The sequence below is a fragment of the Phytophthora infestans genome, genomic scaffold, assembly GCF_000142945.1.
Source record: "Phytophthora infestans T30-4 supercont1.1343 genomic scaffold, whole genome shotgun sequence".
NCBI classification, from domain to species: domain Eukaryota; phylum Oomycota; class Peronosporomycetes; order Peronosporales; family Peronosporaceae; genus Phytophthora; species Phytophthora infestans.
Genome location: NW_003307248.1, coordinates 1 through 5109, shown reverse-complemented (window position 1 = coordinate 5109; position 5109 = coordinate 1). Strand labels below are relative to the sequence as shown.

Here is a 5109-nt window from a genome sequence, read left to right as displayed (position 1 = left end):
AATTCATCCAATTACCAACAGCGCCCAGACACCGACTAACGGAGTCTCCCGATGATCCGTGATCTGCTGAACTTTCCTCACCTTGTGTACCCGTCGGTAGTGCGGGATCTAGCTCTGTCGGTAACTTTCGAAGCGCTCAAGTGGTGAAGCTTGCGTGTCTTGGCGAGACGTGGGGATAGGGTGGAACAGTAGTGGTAGGATCTTCACTCTGTGTCCGCAGTTGTTTCTGGATCCCAAGCGAATATTCGAGCTTGGTGAATCCAGGGCCTTGATCTGGGTTCTGGCTGTTGGGTTGCCTTGCGGGTGTGTTCCCTTGCCTTTGTGTTCCTTTGCGTCGTACCTGTCGCATCCTGTAGCGGAATCTTGAGAGTTGAGAGACTCCTTGGTATACCCGGCCAAGTAGAAAATCCGGTTAGCTTTTAGGACCTGCACGTGTAAAGGAGAGCTCACTAGGTGGTAGGAAATGGCCAATATATTATTCAGCTATTACTACCAATACTAGATGCGCAATTCCCAACCTTCACCGAGCATGCAGCGGGGCTGCCGTAGCTTTAGCGTCAGAGGAAGACGTTCGACTCAAAGAGTCACTAATACTTAGTTCCTTATCCAAAGGACACTTACAGCCCAAGACCAGGGCTCAAAGTTAACACCTTAACTTTTATGCTTCAAAACCAGAAGTGTTTTATTTACTATTATTGCGGCCAAGCCGCCTAGGGGTAAATGTATCTGTTTAACTATCTAGCATAGTTAAACCTAATCAAATGCATAACGTGTGGCTTTCGGCCAACGTACTGAGAGACCTTGTTAACTCTCCAACTTATGTACTGAGAGTTTGTTAACTCTCCGGGTACTTCGTACCCCTGTGTGTTCCACACCATGTAACCCTGTTACACTCTCCCCCACTAAGATGAGAACATTCCGTTCTCGAAACTCTCCTCAGCGAGGTCACGTCTTGTTAAGACGGCGGAGGTTACTACACCTCACACCAGCGTTGTACAGCTCCGTGAGCTCACAAACGCCTACGCATCGTTGATGCCCAACTTCTCGTCGTCGGCCCACGGCCCAATGTTCCAAGCGCAGTGCGCATCTTGCTCTCAAGCGGTCTCAGACCTACGCTCGCGCTCTGCGCCTACTCCAAGAGCTGCAAACCGCTTAGAGCAATGCGCTTGACTCATTCGAGTCGTCGACAACAGCTCAGCGGTTGAATACTCGCTTCACAAGCGATAGGTCGGTGGTTCGAACCCGCCACGGCACAGCCCTCTCGTTCCATGAACGATCGTTCACGCTTGGACAAGCTTAAGAACAACCCCCTTTTTAGCTCAGTGGTCGAGCGCTGGCTTTGGAAGCCACAGGTCGGTGGTTCGAACCCACCAGGGCACAGCCCTCTCGTTCCATGAACTGTTGTCCTTGAAAGGACAAGCTTAAGAGCAACGCCCTTTCAGCTCAGTGGTCGAGCGCTTGCTTTGGAAGCCACAGGCCGGTGGTTCAAATTCACCCGGGCGCAGCCCTCTCATACCATGAGTAGTCCGTTCTCGGACAGACGTACGGACATCGCCCTTATAGCTCAATGGTAGAGCTCCGGCCTGTCAAGCCAAAGGCCAGTGGTTCGATCCCCGTCCGGGACACCACTTTCGCTGTTACAGCGCATCCACATTTGGATCATGCTCATCGAGCAAGTTGTTTCAAAACAACTATGCGTCTATCGAGACGCTTGTGCCTGAACCTTGTTCAGCACAACACGAAGCACCTGCTTCCTTCGGGACCATGTCCCTAGCACTACGAGGTCTCCCCACCTCCTGCTCCCGCTGCGAGCACCGCTCATACGTACGAGCTGGCTGCTGCAGCCACTGGTCAGAGCCTGAGCTCAACTACTGACCTGATCGCTCCCCACGCTAGTGGGAGGCGCCCAGCGCCTGGTGACGCTGTCGCACGCCATGGTGGCGCTTCGGCACATGATGTGCCCGGTCGTAAGGGTCAACGACGTCAGGGCAACCTTGCCGGAGGATAACCTTAATCTCCCATGAGTTCTGTGAGTGAGGGTAACCCCTCCACTTCACCAAGTACTGGGTACGACCCTGGCGTCTACGCCACGCCACAAGGCGTTCCACGTGAAAGTGGAGCTCACCATGCTCATCGAGCAGAGCAGGAGGAGGCCTTGCCTCAGCTGGGCTCTCGCGGGGAGAGTCAGCACTTGCCGGAACGGCGTCTGCGTCCATACGACGCCGGCGTCACGACGCGAACGTTCACCGCCCATCCGTCGATCTCGAAGAGATGATCACCTTGTGGATAGGTTAGAGCCACCACTGTTGACTCACAAACCAGGTCTCGGACCTTGAGCGTCCAGCTGCTCGGCTGAACGTTCAGCTTGCCTTGCTCCTGCATCTCGAGCACTTCGCTCCGCGACCTGTGGCTCTGCCACATGCTGTTGATCAGCCATCTGTGGATCCACCACTTGCTGTCGTTCAGCCTCCCGTGGCTCTACCACCTGCTGCCCTGCAGCTCTCCGTGGCCCAGCCACCGTTGGTGCCAACGCCTCCGCGCTCACCTGAGCAGGGTCTTGGTATGGCTTAAGCAAGCCGACATAGAAGACCGGATGCGTGCGCATCTTCTTCGGAAGGTTGAGCGTATACGCTAGGCCCTTCCTGGCCACGACCTTGAACGGTCCTATGAACCGAGGTCTTAACTTCGTCTTGAAGACTGCAGACACTGCATGAGTAGGTAGGTTTTTAGCGTTTAATAAAACTTGGTCACCGACCTCAAACCTCTCAACATTGCTTCTGCCCTTGGCATCTGCATGTTCCTTCTGCGTGTCTTGGCTTTCAGCCATAGCGTCGCGTACTTGACGCATTACGCTCAGTCTCAAAGAGACAAAGTCATCGACTTGCTTGCGAACCGCAACAGGGCTGACATCAGCTAGCCGCTCGGCTATCCCTCCCTCACCAAGCCCTGAGCCACTGCATGGCGGCGTCAGTGAGACGCGAGAGTTAACCAAGCCGTTCACATAGAACGGAGTGTAGCCTGTCGAGGCGTGCACTGCATTATTTAATGCGAACTCAACGAGTGGAAGCATCTGGCTCCAGCGTTTTGGCGCCTCAGCGCATACGCTTCGGAGGGTATCCTCCACAACGCGATTCACGCGCTCGGTTTGACCATCGGTCTGCGGATGGTCCGCCGTGGACATGTCCAAACGAGTGCCGAGCACTCTGAAGAGGGACGTCCAGAACTTCGCGGTGAAGCGCGGATCTCGATCCGAGACAATTGCCTCAGGCAAGCCATGTTGGCGAAAGACTCGGTCTAAAAACAGCAAAGCTGTACCTTCACCATCAATGGTGTCCGGCACTGCCGCTAAATGAGCCATCTTGCTCAATCGGTCTACAAAGACCACTATACCTGTGTTTCCCGCCTTATCCTTGGGAAGGCCAAACACAAAGTCCATACTCATGGACTGCCAGCATCCCTTGGGGACAGGCAAACTCGCCAATGGCGCTGCCGTGCTCGGCGCGGACTTCGTCCGTTGACACGTCTCACACGTGCGTACATAGGTGCCGACCCACTTATACATCTTGGGCCACCAGTACATCGAGCTCACCGAGCCATAGGTCTTCTCCCGACCTAAGTGCCCGCCCACGGGCGTATCATGAACCTCATAGAGGATTCGATACTTTAGATCCTCATCATGAGGAACGACTACACGAGGGTTATCCTCAGAGTCGGTGCTGTAGTACAGCAGGCCGCCATCGAGCGAGTATCGATGCAGCCTCGCGCGTAAGCGCCCAGACAATTCCTTGTCAGAGTCTTTAAACTCTTCGCTCCCAAGAGCCCGTAGCAGCGCTACGCACATGTCGTCTTGTGCATACGCTCCGCGTATCAAGTCAGGCACTGCCGACGTCACTGTCGTGACATGAGCTAACTCGTAGTCCGGCCTGCGCGAGAGCGCATCGGCCACTACATTAAGCCGCCACGGCTTGTACTTCACCTCGAAGTTATACTCGGCAAAGAAGGAAGCCATCTTGCCATTCTCTGAGAGAGATGAGGCGACTGTGTCGCAGTTCGTAACCACGCATGGTCAGTAAAAATCACAAAAGGCTTAGAGCCTAGCAGGTGTACCCTGAATTTGACTAGAGCATACTTCATTGCAAGTAGCTCTTTGTCATAAACTGGATAGTTCTTCTCTGCAGCTTTGAGCTGGCGAGACTCAAACGCGATCACGCGTTCACGCCCTTCGGCTTCGTCGTCTGCTTGTAGTAAAGCACAACCGATTGCAAAATCGGAGGCGTCACAGACGACGCTAAACGGACTATCCGGGTCCGGTAGCGCAAGGATCGGAGCCTGGAGGAGACAGCCTCAAAGGCTCCGTCGTGCTTGACGTTCCAGCACCATGGTGCGTCCTTCTTAAGGAGATCTGATAATGGCCGAGCCATCTCCGCGTAGTTTGCACTGTACTTGTGCAAGTAATTGGCTAAGCCTAGCCACTTGCGTAAGTCTTTTTGGTTCTTGGGAACCGGCCAATCCACGATGGCCTTGACTTTGGCAGGATCTGCCCGTAAGCCACGCTTCCCAATGAAGCACCCGAGGAAAGGTATCTCCTCCGCGCCAAAGACGCACTTGTCCAAGTTGGCATACAACTTATTAGTGCGCATGCACTCGAGCACCGCTCGCAAGTGGTCAATGTGGTTATCCACGTCTGACTTTCCGTGCTCGGCACGACTATGGACGAATATATCGTCAAAGTACGTTTGAGCGTACGCCCGGTGGGGCCTAAACAACTGCGTCACAAGACGATTGAACGTTGCTGGTGCGTTCGACAGCCCCTGGGGCATCACCAGCCACTCCCAGAGCATACCGCTCGGAGTACTCACCGCTGTCAGCGGAATGTCGCTCGCTCTCATGAGCAATTGGTAGTAGCCATCGACCAAGTCGAGCGCGCTGTACAACGTACAGCCTACCATGTTGTTCTGCAGAACATCCTTGCGAGGAATCGGCGTTTGCGCCGGGATAGTGGCCGCATTTAGCTTGTTAAAAGCATGAACAATGCGCCACTTGCCGTTCGGCTTTCTGACACAGAACGTGGGTGTCGAGTGCGGAGACTTACTCTCACGCACCATCGAA

The 5109-nt window shown here is 54.3% G+C and overlaps 1 non-coding gene and 1 pseudogene across 2 annotated transcripts; both read left to right on the top strand.

Moving 5' to 3' along the window:
• Window positions 1-1177: 1177 nt before the first annotated feature.
• PITG_31782 lies at window positions 1178-1255 on the top strand. Its single transcript has one exon. It is a non-coding gene; the product is annotated as a tRNA-Val (tRNA).
• Window positions 1256-1432: 177 nt separating this feature from the next.
• On the top strand, window positions 1433-1504 carry PITG_31780 (annotated as a pseudogene). Its single transcript has one exon. The product of its transcript is annotated as a tRNA-OTHER (tRNA).
• Window positions 1505-5109: the final 3605 nt, after the last annotated feature.